The sequence below is a fragment of the Brachyhypopomus gauderio genome, chromosome 13 (assembly GCF_052324685.1).
Source record: "Brachyhypopomus gauderio isolate BG-103 chromosome 13, BGAUD_0.2, whole genome shotgun sequence".
Classification (NCBI taxonomy): Eukaryota; Metazoa; Chordata; class Actinopteri; order Gymnotiformes; family Hypopomidae; genus Brachyhypopomus; species Brachyhypopomus gauderio.
Window position 1 is genome coordinate 13,164,630 of NC_135223.1, and position 17,954 is coordinate 13,182,583.

Below are 17,954 nucleotides of genomic sequence, written 5' to 3' on the forward strand. Positions count from 1 at the left end.
TTAATGAACAACATAAACCAGAGTTACTAAACTATTGAAAACACCAGCCCATTCTCCACTAAGCAGCCCCCCCCCCTCCTTTTGCAATCACGATCGTCCAGAGAGCCCAAAAGGTAAACCCTATGGAGTTGATGTTCTTTCCACAGTAACCGAGCTTGAAGATGAGGCCCTCTCTCTATCCGGCTCTCCTGTCTGCATAACCCATTGTGTCCTCCTGAATGACACGTCAATACGACATCAGTGATTGGAGCCTGCTCTGATGCCAGTGAGATCCCTACAGTCTCAGCAGGGCACTAGCTCTTCAATAGCGCAAACGGGCAAATCTCGTCTGGCGACGCCATCGCCCGGGCCCTCTCGGATGGAAGCACATGTCACACCCAGGCTCATCATGCCAACCACCAGCAGAGAGGCCCTGGCTGACCGATGGCAGAGGGCACGATGCCCACCGCCAACCTGGTGCCCAAAGCTGCACCCACTTAGATGCCATCCCATCCAGTGGTTGAAGATGGGCAGGCGACACTAATGGCGGAGACCGAAGTCTCAGGCTGTGTGCATGATCAAATCTCACATTTACATCACAAGCTGAATGTTTTGAATGTTTCTGTGACATGAATATTGTTAACAAACTTAAGAGTTTTGCCAGCAGTTTAGGACACTGGAATGTTTGGTAAAGTTTAGCATGGTTTAACTTGATTTAGTACAGTTTATTAAAGTTGGTCCTGAAAGGATGCGCATGTTCTGAAACAGGACAATGAACAGGACTGAAACGTGTTCATTGTCTGGTTGCATAAGATGTCTGAGAAAGGAGGAACTGAACTGGGATCAGATTTCTCATCAACTTTTGTTACTTGAGGCCAGTTCATCACACCCAGGTTCAGATGTGTTTTGAGTGCAGGCCCAGGTTTCCTGCTCCTCATTCGAATCTAAGTGGAGGAGGTGAATCAGAAACAGGCTGTTGTTCTAGTATTCATGGAAAGCTGAATTTAGCATCAGTATGAGAAAGAGCTGGCGGAATAGTAACAAATTCATTTCTTTGGGTGAATACCCAGATTTATAGGCAAAGACACTGGATCTTATTCTCTCTGCTACTCATGCCTGAAAATTCTTAGCAGGGATTTGTATTATGGTCTCCTCCAGATTACTGAACTACTAAAAAATCGGCCAAGCCAGTCCTAACTGAAACCAGGATGAAACATTTTCCAGTTTGAGTCTGTGCAGGGCGGTGCATGGTGTGACATAACATACAGTGCTGTACAATTACACCAACAAAGCACTGTCTAATTCTCAAACCAAGGGATAAAGAGAGAGAGAGAGAGAGAGAGAGAAGAGGCTACACTTATAAATCCAAACATGTGCAGCGGTACGCGTCTGCCACTGTGTGATAACAGCCGGCAGGGAATTTGTCTCGTCTCCTTTGCTCTTTGCGGCGTTTTGAAGAGCCGTGCGAATCTCGGGGAGCCAAATGAAGCCGCGTGCAGCTCCGCACGGGCTGCATGGGGTAACGAGCAGGCCCAGAGGGGTAACGAGCAGACCCAGAGGATATTTGCAGGGTCACACAAAGGAGGCGGCGGGGAAACCGGGCCACCAGCAGGACGCCTGGCCGGGCCACCGCCCCTTCCTCAGGCCGCGCGCTGCTCCGGGCACCTGAGCTGGATCCGCGGATCCCCAGCGTGAGTCCCGAGCCGGCGTGCTGTGCAGAGTTGCAGAGAGCTCACACCCCTCTCCCAGCTCCAACCCTGCCCCCGAGCCACAGACCAGCCCAGTTCGGGGTGCTGGAGATGCAGTGACTCGAGAGAGAAAGGCTGAGGAGGGGTGAAAAACTGTGGGGAAATTGTTACAATCTCAAGCCATTAAGTTTTAACAGCATTACGCTGTGTCTTTGTCCCAGACTGGAGACTTCAGGCCCGCTTCAGCTCTGTGCTGTTTCAGTGCCACTGTATGAGCCGTGGGCACTTAGCAAAGGCACCACTATAAACCATGTTTACACACGTCTCTCTGGCAGCCCCAACAAAGAGCCATTTTACAATGCCACCACGACAATAAAGCGAGTCCTACTGTTTTGCCCAACGTGGGGTATAATGGAATTAATAACATCAAGCGTACATTTGCTGAGAACTCCCATGAGCCATTGCAGGAGCCGTTCTGCAGTGTAACGGTAAGGGTTCACAGGGGAAGATTTAGTGTTGGCAGGAACCTCATGACTCCTCTACAGTGTTGAAGACCTGCTCCTCTTTCATGGTTCTAGTGAAGCTCACGTTCTCGCTAGCAGAAGCTCATCCTAGATGTGATTCCCAGCATTATTGTGATGATCTGCTTCTCCTGTTTCTTTTGTAAATGCTTATTTTGTTTCAGATTTTGCCGTTCCGTACATAATTGACACCTGAGATGTTTTTAAAGAATGCTTTAATTAATTCAACATTTGTTGTGTTGTTTGTAAAGACTTTTAGGTGTTCCTACTCTCTTTGTTTTGTCTAAAGTAATTATGGGTTCAGTGATCTGTTTAGTTGATGAATCTTTTTTTCTCCCTTAGCGTTGCCTGATAAATAACAAAATAACTCAAAGCCTGCTTTGTATTCAGTAATTAAAGTGAAAAATATAGCAATGCAAATCTTTAATTGGACTCCAAGAGAGAGATTCCGATTTTCCCGTTAATGATAAGAGATGACTGGGGACAGAAAAACAAAGTGCGTTGAAATGTGACACTGGAAGTTCAATTAATCACAATACAGAAAACAACTAATTTACCACAGTTTCTCATTCAGGGAATCTCCGAGCCCAGGTCGTGTTTTTGAATCATCTCTAGGCGACAGCAGCTCTCTCATACAACAGCAGATGGATTACTAATAAAACGCTGCCATCACACACAGTGAGTCCAGCGCTTCACAGACTGCAGTGAAGCAGGCGTAGAGGAGACCCAGAAGGAGAAGGCAGAAGAACTGGTTCTTCTCTGACATAGCTTCATTACGTAAGCAGAAGTTTTTAACACCAAACACTGGTGTGGACTAATGACATTTATACAAACTGCTTCACTCACAGTGATGAATTGTTGTTGTCCAGTGTGTATATGGTGAAGTGCAACCTCAGTATAAACGAGTAGATTACATGGTAAATCACTTTTTATTTCTTTCTCTTTTTTTCACGTTTTGGGAACATGTTTTGTTTTTTCTTTTCTGGAAGCATGTGCGTATGCCCTAGATCTTTTGTTCCCTCTATCAAAGATGAAAGTTCATTTGAAGTGTTGTCTTGGCAGTCATTAGGCTAGATTCCACACCATCTGTGAAGTGACACAAACACACCTCCTCTGCACCCTGTCGCCTGTAATGGCTTTTCACAATGTGCAGGCCAGCGTCTTGACTTACCCAGCTTGGCGGAACAGCAATTTCATCTCGTAATTACTCTTCTCACGTAAACAATCAGTTCGTATCGTTAATAGACGTGGTTAATGACAGCAATGGTGGCACAGCTACGTAGAGAGCTGGTTGGATGCTCTGGGCCCCGGTGTTGCTGTGTGGTGGTATAGCAGACGGTTGAGGTTGCCGAGGGGAAGGGCCATGCCCACCGCCACGAACGGCCGGGAACCCCTGGCTGCGTGCTGACAGCGGAGGGGTCGGCGCTGGGCGCTGGACAGAACGTCGCCCTTGCCCTTTGCCCGCTCCGTCTGATCTCCAGAGCTGTACCCTGCTGGGGTCTCCTGAAACTGGAGACTCTTGAAGTGATTGTGGGCACTGTCCCTCTTCCCCTCAAACAGGCTTTGGACGCTCTAAATGTGGCTGTCGTATCAAGACGTTTCGGACAGGCTGGTCGGTCCTCCCGCCATGAACTCAGCCAGACCAGGGCTCAGACCACCCTGGGCTGGTCAGAAAGCCCTGCTTACACCTGCCATAAAACACTTGAAAGGACCTTCTCTCCACTTTGAAGTGTTCAAAGCCTGGCTTGCCTGACCTTTGGTGCAAAAGTTTGGCCACAACACATGTTTGGAGCACCACGTATAAACCGAGTCAGCCCATCACTGTTTGGCTACATGTGTGAGAACCTGGGCATGGCAGCCATGCCTGGCCTCCATGCTGTTCTCAGCAGCGTGGGGGCGGGACAGGGGTCGCTGAGAGGGCTCTCGGGCCGGAAGGGAAGAGCAGAGTGGAGACTGCTCTCCACAGAGCCCCGCATGTGTTTACCAATAACCCATGGTGCCCTCCACACTTGCACTGACAGCACTGACATGTGGTGTGGTCCTTTCATTCTTATGGTGCTGTGGTCTCAAAAAAAAGAAGTATAAGGTCTATTAGTGATATGATTGGACCTAGACTTAGCATGTTAAGAATGATAATAATTAGATATGAACTAAAGAGCAACGGGGCCCAGACGCAACCAAAACCTCTTGAAATTAAAGCTCTTTTTTACACCAGGATAAGCATTTTCTGAAATACAGTGTGGAGAGAATTCATGGAACTGTAACGTCATAATTCTTACGAACCAAGCAACTATTTCTGCCAGACATTAGTTTAATGAAGTTCCTCAGGTATTGTTGGAAGGGGACAATAGGGGAAAGTAAGTGATTGGTCTTTTATGCCAAAGCTCTATTTATGAGACTGCCTTCACTATTTTATGTGGAGCAAAATATCTAAATCTCTGTATAAGTACCGTGGACCATAACCATGTAAGGCCGGTTAATATGCTCAGGGCTGGTCACTGGTCTGTACATGTCAAATGGAGCACACTGATACTGCATTCTTCTTCTTCCACAGTGACAGTGGTGGAATGACATATCACTACCATGACCAACACTATAAACACACTGCAACTCTATAACTGAACATACCCTGTAGCTCTCTGTGCTCTGAGTCTTCCGTCTCAATTTCTCTCTTTTAAATTTACAGCCAGAGTGCTCAGATGCTATACATGTTATTCGAAGATAAACAAGGCTCTTGCTATGTATTTAGCATGCACTAACCACACAACCTTACAGTGTGAGGTCACGTTTAACCACTGCCATGCAAATAGTGTTGGCTTTGATCACACATGCTTTATCTGCCTGTTTTGAATTGAAAACTGCATTACAGGGAAAGTAAATTCAGCTTAATGGTTTCGGAGACTGCTCTGAGCCAATATTTACACAGCAAATATTGATTACGGCACATACTGCTATAGGCCCATCTTAAAATACAATTTGTATAAATGGACATCTAATAACCCCACAATGCTCATCTCTGTGAGTGAGGACGGCCTCCACCATGGGGACTGAACATTTGAAGATACATACAAAAAACATATAACCAAATGTAGATGCATATATACAAGTATGAGGAAGACGTTGCTCTCCCCATAAACGAATGCTGGACACCTTCTGCCTCTGGCTCTGTGGCTTTGATTCTAAGATTCTTAGAACTGTGGCTTTGATTCTAAGATTCTTAGAACTGTGGCTTTGATTCTAAGAATTATGCCCAGCTCTGTTGTTACAGGTTTTGTCTGACAGGGCACCTCCCAAATGCACAAGTGTTCAGCCGGAGGGCCGCCGGCTTGAGCCAGACAAATGGTGGACATGCAGAGGCAGTGAGTCTGCGCTGTTTGCACTACGACTTTCCAAATGCACAGTTGACAATGCTTCCCTGCACATGGAAATTCTACAAGAAAGAAGCATCCATCTGTATGAATAGGCTCGCTACATTATGATAGGCCTATTGTATTTACACTTCACGCTCCCTGGGCCATGATCATGAATTATTGAATATGTCTTGTGCTTTGCTGTGTGGAAAACGTCCCAGTGCTAAACTGTCGGTGATCAGTAGCACATCTAATTAGTGTCCGGGTTGCTTTTCTGCTGCGGTGAACGCTTGTTCTTTCAAAAGGTCCAGGCAGGAGCACAAAGTGAGCGGTTCTGGCAGAGGTGACCTGGGGTGCTGAGAGCGTAGGCCCTTTGGAATCAGACTGGGCTCAAGCAGCATAACAGTCTGGGTGCAAGGCTGTCCAGTATGGCTGTCAACACCTATGTGTCTGCCGTCATGGTGAGCCCTTTACACGGTGACGGGCATAAATCAAGAGGCCATTCTGAAACAACAGGGTCGCGTTGTTCCCCTGTCGTGTGTGGACCCCTGGCCCCTGCATGGGGCAGCATTGCAGACCTGACAGGAGAGGTCCCCGCCTGAGGGGGTGCCTTGCGGGGACCGAGGCCTCTACATCTCCGACACCAGCGTAAATCGTGAACCTCACATGCCAGCATCCAGAATCCATGCAGACACAAGCTTACTCTAGCCTGCCGCTCACCACCAGGAACAGACGACTGCTGGCATCCCCCGAGCACAGGAGGGTTAACTATCACACAGACAAAACTCACCACTGCCCTAGACCTCTTCTGTGTCAACTGACCAAGTGAATTGTTTGTTTGTTTGTTTGTTTTTTCTGGTTGTTTGCTTGTTTGTTTATTGTTTCTTACAGCATTAGATGCTGCATTCCTTTATTCTAGATGAAGGGCATATGTTATTTTATATGTGTTTATTATTATTGTATTAAACTGTTAAAGTGTTTATAAATTGCCATAAAATAAAATACCTTTTTTTCTTTTTTTTGCTTATTTTGCAACCATTATAATGTATTTTATCATGTAGGCCTATTGTGTTTTCAAGGCTTCTTGATACCACCTGTAGATATTTTACAATTACTTTTGGGTACTTTCCAAAGCAGGGGAGTATATATGAACTTTGTATATAGCTAATCTTTTTTTGTTTAGTTCATTTGGCGATATGCTTATTTCAGGACAACTGTTATCAGAGCTTTACCTCGCTTCTGATCTCTGAGCAGCGCGCAATGAAAACCTGTTACGCAGTAAAACTAACACGCATTGTTGTGTTTAGGGTTACACGAGACCTTCAAGCTTCTTTACTGATCAGGAATGTTCTACCTCTTCGTGTGTCTTCGAGGGTCTTTTTAATTGGCTGATTTCCAAATTCCTAACGAAGCCATTTAAGGTTGGAGAAGAAAATAAATGAAAATTCGAATTCTCAACTCTCACAAAGACTCCAAAATCACTAAATCACAATAGCAACTATCATTAATTGCTATTATTAATAATTATTATTGTTGCTGCTGCTGTTATATGCAACGTTTTGTTGTTTCATTTGTGGCAAAAAAAATCTCTTTTTTTAATATTTGCTGTGAAAATGAATAATTGAGAAATGCTCGGTTATCGTTAGAACCGCTTTCTTATCACATAAATAAAGTGTACATGTCTTTCCCGAGTTGTTATTAACGTACAAAACTCCACGCATCCTTTAAACATCCATACTGTTCAGCTCTTACTGTTCCACTACTGACTCTGTTCTCCGCTATTATACAAAGACCAGTGCCAAGTGACCATTGCCCCGACACCCTCAGATAGAGGAGAGCACAAGTGCGGGACACTTTCACTCTGTCCTCACGCACTGAGCTAGTTAGAGGCCATACGGGATGTTGCGGTTACTCAATTCCAGTACAATAGTGGGCCGGACAGCTATTGTGGTCAGAGAAAAGGTTTGGTCTTATCCTGCGTGCTGTTTACTTAGTGCAGTTTACTGCGCGCTAAAACTCGTGTTACGCAGTTGTCAACGAGTAGTTAGTTGCCAGTTGATTAACACAGAAGAAATAGTACATGAGTGACCTTGGCGGCGAAAAGTTGATTTAGAGTAGCAAGTACAAATATTTTTGTCAATTTTAGTTAAGTATAATTATTTTTGTACATTAATGTATGCATTTGCTATTGTTTCATCATTATGTATGCCTATACAATGGATTTACAAAACGAGTGAACGAGTGTGTGATATTTAGACACATGATAAAATGTTTCCGCTCCTTTTTCATTTCTTAACGATTTTATCAAGTGTGAATTTGAGCGCATAATCCGCAGTCTAGTCAAATCTCCTTTAGCGAGTACAGTTGCCAGTAATTACGTAATCTTCGCTGCGTTCGCCATATCTCACAGAACTACGTATTCGTTGTAAAGCGCGTGTAGGTCGGACACAGTCGCGCGCTTTCTTCCCCATTGAGGCTCGGGCTGCCCTTCCGCTCGCCTCGCTTTGTCTGCGCTCCGTCGAGCGCCTTGGAAACGGGGCTGAGGCGCGAACCAAATCTTGCCAAGTACTTAAAAGTCAACATGGTCTATCTTTGATTCACAGACGCATCCACGCTCCCAAGAGCGCTGGCTTTGATCTCTTTGATTTTTTCTCCCTCCTATTTCTACTCCAGATCTGTTATGCACTAAAATTCTTTGGTTTTCCATAGAAACATCTCCTTTCCCTCGGAATATTGATGTTTTCTTCTTCGCGGGGGTTATGACATGGTGAATCAGAGTCTAAAAGCCATGAACAATACCAGTATTCATGGGCGCTTTTTTCGTCTTTGTTTGGTTTTGTCTTGTTGTTCAAACCATTCATTTCTCAAATGAATACAAATATTGTTTATTCTGTTGATGTCCGCGCTCTAGTTACTTCAGCTGCTTTTCAACGTTTAAACTCTTTGTTGGAGCAGCAGGTTACGCCGCCATGGCGCTCTACTGTAGAGCGCAAAATCAGACAATGAATTTAAGCTTGAAGGAGGCCTCTCTCTCTCTCTCTCTCTCTCTCCCTCTCTCTCTCTCTCTCATTCTACCATCACCCCACTCTGCGACGGCCCCCTCCACCCCGCGCTCTTTCTCTGTCTCTTTCTCTGCATACACGCGCGCGCTCGCGCATGCTCAGACTTTAAAAATTTATGGCACCTGTCATGGGAATCCTTTGTAGATTTTACTTAGAGAGAAACGTTTCCTTTAGTTCATCAACACGGTCTAGAGTAGTTATTCTACGTGCACGAGTGAGTTAGGACAGAAAGCCAATGGAAGTTCATGCGATCTCTGCAGTGACTCCTTTCCCGCCTTCTCCTTCTACCCAAATCTTTGGAGCACAGTGCCATATCATCTACAACACGGTCTCTCTCTATTGTCATCATGTCACCACGGCACTTGAACAATGTACATTTCCCGGACACCTATTTTAGAACCCGTTGATCTACGGGGTGAAAATGATCAAGTTATACGGCTGTTGTGTCTGGTTTTAAATGTTCCTAATATCACCGAACAAGGTGGGAAACCAGTTAAGTGATGACTGATATTAGCCAGTTTTAGAAATGTCCGGCATTTGTTCGGCTTAAGTGAATTGCTAAAAAATGCAAAAGTGCAGATGGTCTAATTTAAATGAACCCATTTATATAATAATACTTGTGACACAATTCCAAGCCAGTCTGTAAAATGCAATTGTAAAATCATAATGGGATTTTATTATTGCCAATTTGATATGGAATTCCAGAGATTCCTGTCCCCTGTTGGCTGTGTGTAATATGGCATCCCGGAGCAAACATTAACTCCGAGGTGCAGCTATTATGTGTCTGGTGTCAACTTTCATGCTTCTCCCTTTGAATTACTGACGCAATCATAAGGTTACTCTCTCTCTCTCTCTCTCTCTCTCTCTCTCTCTCTCTCTCTCTCTCTCTCTCTCTCTCTCTCTCTCACTCAATCTCTCTCTCTCTTTCTCTCAACCTACCTAAGTTTTCTACTTTCACAGGGTTCTTCTTTAACCCCGGCACCTTCACACACAAATCTTTATTTCTGAAATACATTAGGCGTTTCTCTCCTTTTCTGGGTTACATCTTATAAAGCATTTTATAATTATAACTTATATAGCTCTGGGCATATTAACAAATATTCCTTTCTATTCGTTTTTATTATACTCTATTTATAGATTACTGATGACATGTATGTTCGCTGTGCACGTTTCTATCTACATTTATTCTGTTTCCCACTTGATACACTTGAATCGCTGAGCTAAAATATCCCACTAATTAAATGTGGATGCGATTTGAAAGCAAAAAAGTAGGAAGCACAAATAAATATTACACTGACTTAAAATTCTTGCTGATCATTATATTGACGGACAAATATTCAGTGCCCTAGGGAGAACATGATAACATGTTTTTTTCAAAATATGTCGCTGCCTGTCGCAATTATACATATTTTTTCCACATATCTTTATATCTCTGCATATGACATATAATCTTAATATTTTTGTTTCTTGTTGTTGTTTTTTTATCCAAGCGGTTCTGCTTCACATACATCTAAATATTTTCTTTGTCCTCTTGACATTTCAACGACGCTTTGTGTTTTAAATGGACACTGCTTGTGGACACAGCAGAACATTTTAATCGGAACGAAGTCTGAACTTTAGTATATGTTGTGTTTACCTTTTTACTCGAGTCCCCGCCCCCAAATAAATAATCGCTTCCTCTCTGGCGAGTAACCGGCGGTTGTAACAACTCCTTTACCATTTAAAACGTAGACCACTCCAGCTGGGGAGAGAATAACAGTATCCAACAGTTCAACGGTTTCGACTTCTTCATTTTCAGTCGTTTTCGTCGCTGTGCACACACCGTCTTAATATTTATTGAAAACAGAGACCGGTCACAGAATAACATTCACAAACACCTATAAGCTATTCACATTCACGCAATTCGCTCTCACAGAGAACATCCATCTAATGAAAAGGACGTGTCAGGCCAGCGCATGTCCTTTATAAAAGCCGATTGTAGTTAAGACAAACACAGAAGGATGACATAAAGACAAAGGTCAAGTCCTTTGCCAGTTCAAGTGTGTGCTGATTCACCTACGAGTCGATGGGGCAACACTTTATCTGCGGTCAAAATGGGGCTTTGGAACTCATCACATGAATCTTTGTGATACAGAATAAAGACGCAAACAACTTGTGAAACAAACTGAGGCTTTGCCAGAAACGTCTTCGCGGGAATAATTATCTGCCAATAGCTCGGCGCGAGAAAACAAGTGTTAAAGTCAGCGCAGAATTACCGAATGGTTAACATTAGATTTGCGCGGCAAGCCACTAATATTCAAATGTCTTCCAGGCACTGGTTGCGCTATATGGCTAATGACAAACTGAAATCCAAAATCTACAGTTTGATGATAGATTAATAGAATATGAACTGGGTGTAACTGTTTTTTTTTATTATTACAAATAGGCTATGGTAGCGTGGTTTTCTATTTTCCTGAAAGTTCAATTATACCGCAAGCAAACTCGCGGCTTAAAAGAACAAGTAGCCGTAATTGCACGGCAGGTATAACGAGCAGGTCCAATCTAGCTTCCTCTCTATTGAGTTTTTGTCGTCTTAATGAATGACAGGTAAGGCTGCTTCCTGCTTTCACACGTGCAAAAATAGGCCCCTCTCTGCTTGCAGCCACGGACCCTCACTGGGCACGGGAAACAATTGATTTTAAGCATATAGTTAATTATGTTCAGAAATTAGACAAGCCTCTTTGGTCCAGTAGAAGGGAAATGGGAGAGACTGTGTGTGAAACTCCGAGGTTTCCCTCACGAGCCGTGTAAAAACGCTATTAAGCTTTCTATTTATGGTTAAGAACACGTTTTAATATATTAAGAAAACAATTCTTACCTTGTCTCTGAGAATTTTTATGTGAGTCACTTTTTCTTTGGTAAAAACACTTTATAAATCTATCTGCACATTTTAAGCAGCAGTTAACGCTGAGCAAATAATAGTGGGGAATCGCAGACTATTCGTCGGTCCTCGTCTGTGGAGTTTCCTCAGCTACACAAAGGGCTATTATGAAAAATAGCCTAAATGCAAAGAATGACACAGTGGTCGACTTATTATTTAAATCTTTCATTATATGGGGAGAGAAAAAAACTTATAGAAACTTTCCTTTTGATGAATTAACTCGAGCGCAACGGGACAAAGTTCTGACAGATATGATTCTGTTCGTTCCCTGATGATGATCATACAAGAAAGATCATCCACTGTTTTTGTCGGTATCGACATGTTTTTGATGTTTTAACCGAGAAGGAAAATGTAGTGTACTATAATTATTTAGAAAGTTTGCAAAATACATGGAATGACGCCATATCCCTTTACTTTCAGTAAACAACGTTTAGGTTGTTGTTGTTTGACTTTTTCTTGCTGTTTTTGCTGTTGTGTTTGTCGGTTGTGTCTAAGACCTGTGAATCTGGATTAACTGTACTGTATTATGCCACTACAACCGCATGCTGGTGTTATTATTCACGTTAAATAGAGACTTTCTTGTCCTATTACTGTGGTATTTCACAGGCTGTAAGACTTTGTCCTTTTGTTCTCGGTGCTGTCAAATCAAGATGATTGACAAAGTAATAAAGAGAATACTATTGTTTATTTATTCATGATGACGCGTTAGCATATGGCGTCAACAATGTAGAAAATATGCGAGAAAATCTTGACCAACACTGACTATGAGTTTTGTAAATATAGACCATAAAAAGCAGGGAAGCCACGTGTCGAGAGTGTGTGTGTGTGTGAGAGAGAGAGAGAGAGAGAGAGAGAGAGAGAATGTTGAAACGGAAATGAACTCAAGTTGAATGACACTTTCCTTGCCAGTGATTAATATTGACCCACAGCTCCTTCCTGTCGCGCGCTTTAACTGCACGCAGGTGCTGTTGACGTTTCACTCAAGGCCTCGCCTCGAAAGTTTTAGTCGCGAGAACAGTGCCTCGAAATATTAGAATGGTGCCTATAAGGCTAACATAAAAGTTTACTTTTTTTCTTACAGGAGTTTTTCAGACACTTTAAAGCAGGGGTAATTAACAGCACTTCTTCCGTCTGCAGGAAAAAGCAGACTTCAACCAACAACAACAACAATGATAGTAATAATAATAATACATTATTATTATTATTATTATTATTATTATTATTATTATTATTATTATTATTATTATTATTGTTGTTATTATTATATTTTGCTTAGGGCGTATCATATTTGTTGTCTGCGCTCACGCTGCTGTAGCAGGTGAGTTTATCACAGTGACATTCAAGTGACAGAGGCAAGTCCCCTGATATAATACTGCCTAATAGACCGTGATGAAGTAAAAGACATTAAACATAAAAAATGTCAAAATTCAAGAAATGCTCAGTATTCATTAGTGTGATCTCAGAGGATGCAGAACATTTCATTAATTTGTAATTTATGTATGTTTGACAAATATTGCAGGGTATGTAAATACGAGAGGCGTAATGTCTTTCCTGCGGGAGATGAAGAAATGACCCAAAGTCTGTGGTGCTGGTACACTGATCACACGAATTATACTCCTGTTCAAACTGTGCTGCTTTTATCGCATACAGCACATTTCCAACATGTTGCGGGAAATAGTGCAAAGAAATCAATGACTTAAAACATCACGTCGTCGATGAACATTTGCATTTTAAAAACATTTAGCACTTTACTATGAATCATGATGGCATATTTATCCCTTTGGATTTTGTGAAACATAAACGTGATAGATTTTCAGTCCTGACTAATACATACTATTCAAAATAGAATTATATTCTATTTCATTCTATTCTGTTCCATTGTACACTCGATTTAGTTTTACAGACCTCTGTTAACTCATTGGCAAGCCACTGACTACTGCAACTGTAAATTGATCCACTAGTGGATACCCGTGGTTGGCTGGGGGTTCTTGCGTTCTGATGCACCCGCAGGTTAGCGCGAGCTGTCCAGAGGTCAGTCTTTCTTGTCATTCAAAAACGCATGAAACCCGACACCGAAGAACAGTCACGCAACCCCAAAGCGACATACAGCCTGTTGCTAAGGTTAACTTTTTCAGCTTCAAATAAATAAAAAATAAATGTATGAATAAATAAATAACAGCGATGATGATGATGATGATGATGATGATGATGATGATTATGATGATGATGATGATGATGATGATGATGATGATGATGATGATGATGATGATGTTGTGGCTGGTGCTATTGTTATGGTCAGTTATTGTTTTTAAGGTATTAAAATAATTAATTTTGCCAAGATACTGCGTGTTCGTTTTCCATGTTTCAGACTTTCAAAGGTGCTGTTGATTATCTCTTTTGTTTTACAGAGGTTCGTGCCGGATGTGCACGTGAAGACCAGGAGTGCATGTCTCCAGCAGCAGGGGTGCGCGAGCAGTAAGTGCACCTCTTTGGTGAACATATAGTATTACCGAGCTCGAGGATGGTGTAGCACTACCATTTATGTGGTGACTGCAAGTGAATTATAACCATGCGAAATCTGGGGGTTTCGGGTAAATAACTCATCCTTTTTGAAATGAAATCTGTAATCCTGCTTTAGTAATGGGGAGAGGGGGAAAACTTTCCTACGGTGCAGTGCATGTGTCACTCTTGCCGGACAATAACATAAAGTACAGCCTCCAAACACGAGACGAATAACCGTGAGATACTACGTCTCTTTATACTTGACTAAAATAGGTAATACTCATCACAACAAAGTGTAACTAGGGGCTAATTTACGTGTTCTCTTCTGCCCACCTATTACCCTTCTTCAACTCTAATGATTGCACTGAAAAAAAAGAATATGAACCAAGTGATGATGAATTATATTACAGGAACGTTTAATCGCTGAGGGGCATAATCAGCCATTCATTCTCACTGGCTCTGGGTGATGATGTACGACTCACTTACATAGATGTGATGTTCTCATAAAGACGATTTCATTATTTTTAGTTTTCATTATTGGTGTTATTGTACTCCGCTACACACAAAGTTGGAGCTGTTGAATTGATTGATGTCTTTTTTGTGTCTTTGCTGACAGGCTACACAGAATACTGCGCAATTCAGCGCGATTTTGGCCACTCAGTTTGGACTACGAAAGACTGGCGTGGATGTGACCACAGGGAAGATGGGTAATATGGAAATGTGGATAATTAAATTAGTTTTGTTTAGATGTTGATGTTGACCTGTTCAGATAAACCCCTGTGGACGCTATATATTTAATTAAAATGTCACGTGCGTTTGCTTCTGTTCAACACCCATACGCCATTCACACAATACCATGCCATGGATTTTTCTTTAAAATCACGTTAATCGTCGGTTTATGACGTAAATAAAAACTTTCTCTGTGACATAATGGTCATTATATCAATGAGCTGAATGTGGTGTCCTGAACATGTGAACTGCATGAATGTTACATTCACATGTAGCTACACATAACATTGAACCGTGAACTAAAAAAAGGTTCTGATTCCATTGCACTTTGCAGTCGCAAAAACAGCAATGGATTTCCACCATTGCACCTTTTGAACATAACAAATGTGTTGTAAATGATAATCCGCTTAATGCTCTGTCAACATTTCCAGTATAGACGCATACCTCACCAGTGACCTTAATGCAGATAAGAGTGGAATGCTCTTTTAGCAGTTTCTGTTAACGGCATCACTCCTAAACAAGAAACCAGGAAAGGGGGGAAACTGTTTTTTTTCTTATATATTTTTTTCTCTTTTTTAAACAGACTAATTACTGAAATCTGCTTTAAGCTGTGACATACAAGAAGCGTAGAATGCACGGTGATGAAGGCCCTCCAACCCGGTAGTGTGGTGCTTGGCATATCCTCGCTCTGGTTCATGTGCTTCTAATAGACGAACGTTTTAATCGCAAATAGAACGTCCTTGTTACAAACTATACGAACAAATTAGAGGGGGAAATCTAAGATCAAAGGAAGTGAAATAAGCACGGGTCGCTCGACTCATTCACGCAGCTGCTTTGAGATTCAAGGGCAACAACCGTATCTTACATTGAAAGAGGGCTCCTATTCAGAGCGCAGGTGCGAAGCACTGTGGTACATTCTGTCACATTATGTGAAGGTTGTTAGAGATCAGTGTTCGCGCGCTAACTATAGGGGCTGCTTCTCTCATTGGGGAGAACTCGTTCATCCATGAAAATAAAATAACTTAGCGCCTGCAATGTGGGATGGTGGTAATCCGACTACTCGTGGACTGATTCAATCAAGCCACCTCATAAATTAGTCACGTCTCACTCTATTGGCCTTTTTGACGTTGTCTCGACAACACATTTATGGGTGATATAGGTCACAAGTCTGTAGAATGTATGTTCAGAGTGGTAACGGACTTAAGCTCTTTTCTCGTTGACATCTCAATAACAGGTGCTTGTTTATATTAATAGATGAGTGTAACAGCTCTGATCCATCAGTTCAATTTGGTTGTTCCAGCGCGCCTTGCAAACATTAATCTTAACTAACAATAAATTATTTTCAGTCTCTTTTCATTTAATGTCTCTATAAGGAAGCTCTGCTTTCATGAATTTCTTGCTCATACTCGATTAAGTTCAGATGTTCCTCATGTTCTTTTACTTTGAATGTTCGCTCAAAACGTTTTGCACGTCGATTATCCGATTAACGTTGTCATCAGTAGATCTGCAATAAAAGACTACGTCATGATGGTCACTGTCCCATTACAGTGTGATTCTAATCAGTCCAATTAGAAACCGATTTCCCTGTGCAGTAGATCAGTGGTATGAAGGTGAACGCAAAATGCTTAGCATTACTTAATTCTTTCCCAAACGTGTAGCGACCACGACTTAACCAGTTATAGTATATAGGCTACAAAACGATTTTTAAACCTCCTTTATGAATATATGCCAATAGCGTTTCGCTATGAATCTAATGAGTAGAGTTCGGTCACTTGGTTTACATACAACCTACATGAGCCGATCAGTGTGCAGAGATATGTGGTACAAACTGCACATCTGGAACGATCACTTGACTGCTACAAAAGCTAAAAAGTTCACGAGTGTCTGCTTCACAGATATTCGACAGTCGATTATTCGGACCTTTTACTGCCGTCGGGCACGTGGGTTCACTCACAGATTTTAAGCTTTAAGGACAAAGAGAGCGCAATGCTAGAAATACAGCACGACATTCAGGGCTTCGAGCGTTTCCACGTGGTTACGAAACTATTTCAGAAATGTGTGGTAATAGCATTAAGACGAGATATATAGACTACTTCAAAGCATCCTAGAATGTGTGCATGTGTGCAAGCGAAATGTCTGGCCATAAGGAGACATGGACAATTAAGGTCAGGACAGTTAGTTCTTTAAATAATATGGTTTCGTTTACACTGCAGAAAATGATTTCAAATCCAGCTCTTATCAAAACGACCTGGGAAGATTAACCAATGTAAGCATACAGCCAATCTTCACCAATGCAAGCATACAAGCAATCTTAAAATGTATTTTAGTTCGTACAATGATTATAAAGTTTTGCCTTTTCTGATAATATTCATATTGTGTACAGTTATGAAAACCTAATAATTATTGTTTTGAAGTTATTTGGGGAATAAATGATTGCAAATGGGTGTCCATCATAAAATAAACAACCTTTATAAACCTGTATAAACCTATATAAACCTTTATAAACCGTTATAAAAAAAACAACCTTCATAAGCATTTTATAAAGCTTTATAAAAGTTACAGCATCTACGAGAAGAGCTAAATATAATTAACCAATGACCCCCGTTGTAACGTTTCATCAAGAGAGGCGATCAGAAATGTCCATGTATTCCAGTTTACCAATCATATTTCGTCTAATTTATATTTGCTAATTTATATATTTACTGCGATTGCACCTGTCCCGTCATTTTGCATGCGAATTCCAGTCACCCCGTGTCGTGTAATTATGACATGAAATAGAATGCTGAATAGTGAGAGGAGATGTGTTTTTTTTTCCTTGGGAACCGCTAATCCCCTGTTAAAAGGGCTTTGTTAAATAATGCAGGATGGTTTCCGGAAGTAGGATTATCGCCTTCATTATATTACAAAGAAATGATATTTCACACTCACATGAGTCCTAGTTTACCATTATAACAAAGAGAGAAACTACACACTCTTATTTCCTCTCAAGAACCCGTTCTTCACTAAAGGAAAGAGTTATAAATGGTTACTTGTTACGACAATTCAATTATTTTTCATTCATGTATCAACTGAAAAATAAGCAGCCAGTCGGATGAAGTACGGCTCGTGGTGGACAGTGGCGAAGCGTGGAATTTTGTTAACAGGAAAAACTTATTTTCACAGTGAACTTAATCTCATTATAAAGTCTTACTAACTGCTTATAA

The 17,954-nt window shown here is 41.7% G+C and overlaps 1 long non-coding RNA gene across 3 annotated transcripts in view; it reads right to left on the minus strand.

The window, feature by feature from the left end:
- The window catches only part of LOC143473543 (uncharacterized), a 36,067-nt gene that overhangs the window by 16,458 nt on the left and 1,655 nt on the right, over positions 1-17,954 (minus strand). Inside the window, exon 1 of one of the 3 annotated variants that reach the window (XR_013120543.1) lies at positions 11,458-11,666. The exons of the other annotated variants lie outside the window; for them this stretch is intronic. This is a non-coding gene — a long non-coding RNA (uncharacterized LOC143473543). Of the gene's footprint in view, positions 1-11,457; positions 11,667-17,954 lie in introns of those variants that run through there. 3 annotated transcript variants of the gene reach the window in all.